The 2,065-nt window shown below is 36.1% G+C and overlaps 1 protein-coding gene across 1 annotated transcript in view; it reads left to right on the forward strand.

Moving 5' to 3' along the window:
- The first annotated feature begins 301 nt into the window (after positions 1 to 301).
- The window catches only part of LOC107570339 (periphilin-1-like), a 106,378-nt gene continuing 104,614 nt past the window's right edge, over positions 302 to 2,065 (forward strand). Inside the window, exon 1 of the mRNA XM_016256562.1 lies at positions 302 to 427. The gene's annotated coding sequence lies outside the window, so the exon portion shown is untranslated. The remainder of the gene's footprint in view (positions 428 to 2,065) is intronic.

Below are 2,065 nucleotides of genomic sequence, written 5' to 3' on the forward strand. Positions count from 1 at the left end.
AGTTATGTTTCTAAATTTATGATGGGGTTAATTCACACGTTATAAAAGTGATTTTTGCATAATAGGTCCACTTTAAAATACATGACAATTCACTAAATAAGTAGTTGAGGTTCATCTTAATGTCTTAATGTATCCATGTACCCTAGTGTGGTTTAATTGTGCTAACTTATTTATCAAGCAACTATTACATAAATATGATATTGAAATTCTTGTTTAGAATACTGAATTATCAAGTTATTATGAACTAAGGCCACATTTTTACTAGCATACTTAAGTTCTTGACCATCAGTTGCATTTCTGAATGTCATTTAAAACAGTATTCATATATTTTTCAGAACAAGAAAAGACATATCCAGAGAATAAGGAGTCCCTTACGGTACACCCGCCCCTATCAGCCAAGGTTTGAAGGGAAAAACCTGCATTCACGGTAAGGATATGCATAAAAAAAAAAGATGAAGGCAGAATACAGGTCTGGGAATGTGCAAGCCAAACCTGTTTCTGGAGGGCCACTGTCTTGCAGAGTTTAACTCCAACCCTAATTAAACACACCTTAACCAGTTAATCAAAGTCTTCTGACCATGTCCACATGTACACAGGTATTTTTATAAACAGAGTTTTTCTTTCTTCCTTTTCTAAAAAAATCTGTCCTCATAAAACCGCAAATGCATGCTATGAAGCACTGTCAAGAGCATGCCAAACCAACAGGTAGCAATATAATGTCAACCGTAAAGCCATGTTGGCCAATCAGAAGCCTGAAAAAGTTTCCAGTAGGCGGCGATAACAGCGCTTGCTCTGACGTCACAAGCCAAAATCTCCGGTTTCGCTGTCTACATGATAACACTGAAAACTGAGTTTTTGAAAATCTTCCCCCTGGCAGGAGTGTTCAAAAATGTTTGGTTTCAGTGACCTGTTGCTGGGTTTGCATGTGGATGTACGGGCAAACCGCATAGAAAAAGCTGCGGTTTTGAAAATACCCGCATTCGTGAGGACAGGGCCTCAGACTCACTAGAAACTCCCAGGCAAGTGTGTTGGAACTGTTGCAGGACATTGCTCCTCCAGCAGTAGAATTGAACACCTCTGGTGCAAACTCTATTAAAGAAAGAGAGAAGATACAGACATGTAGCTGCCTCTCTACACTATAAAAAATGCAAATGCATATTTTCCAGTTTACGAATCCTTTTGAGTCTCAAATACTAAGAAATGCACTTTTCTCGAAACTACATAAAAACCCTTGTCAGACCAACAGAATTACCCCAAATGTTGTCCCAACTAGTCAAGCGTTCTTCTGAAAAAAGAATTTCATATTGCTGAAATGTTAAGGCTTTGTGAGTTCCCAGCATGCATTGCAGCATGAATAAATAATGCAGTTACTGTTATAGGGTTATTGTTTTGTTGTTTGTTGACTTCATTTAAAACTTTTTTTGTTGTCGCTTTGTCATTATTGTTAGTGTTGTGCTGTGATGTAAAGAGCTCATCTTTTTTACATTTGTTGATTGCCACCATTCTTGAGGTTTGTGTGCCAAATATTGAGGCCTAGAGTATGTTCACCTACTTAAATCTATATCTAGAATATCTTAGTCTTGTAGGATGCTTTACAAACAAAGACATATTAGACTAAGTTATCCACTATTGTTTTTTATAACATTTTACTTGGTTCTTGATACCATCATTATAACTTTACTGAAGTAAACTGATAAAGAAATGAGTCCGTGTTTGTCATTAAAAATTATAATGTGATATAAAATTTAAAATATTATAATATTTTTACACATTCTTTTTTTTTGTCCAGGAAACAGGAAAAAAAAATCTCAACAACAGTAATTATTGTTAATAAAAAAATAAAAAATAAAAAATAAATAAAACTTTAAAACATTTTCTTTCTGTTCAACCTCTGAGTAACTCCGGTGAGTTGAGCAACCTTGATTTTTTTTCCGTCCGACTGTCAGCGAGGCTTACCTGTCGGATGCTGTGAGTTTTGAACTCCCATCAGACACTGCACTTAGTTTAGCCTGTCCATCAGCCGGTTGGGCTCACCTGTCCGATGCTTTAACCTGTTAACCTGAAC

This window comes from Sinocyclocheilus grahami, unplaced genomic scaffold (assembly GCF_001515645.1).
Source record: "Sinocyclocheilus grahami isolate Dianchi unplaced genomic scaffold, SAMN03320097.WGS_v1.1 scaffold1443.1, whole genome shotgun sequence".
NCBI classification, from domain to species: Eukaryota; Metazoa; Chordata; class Actinopteri; order Cypriniformes; family Cyprinidae; genus Sinocyclocheilus; species Sinocyclocheilus grahami.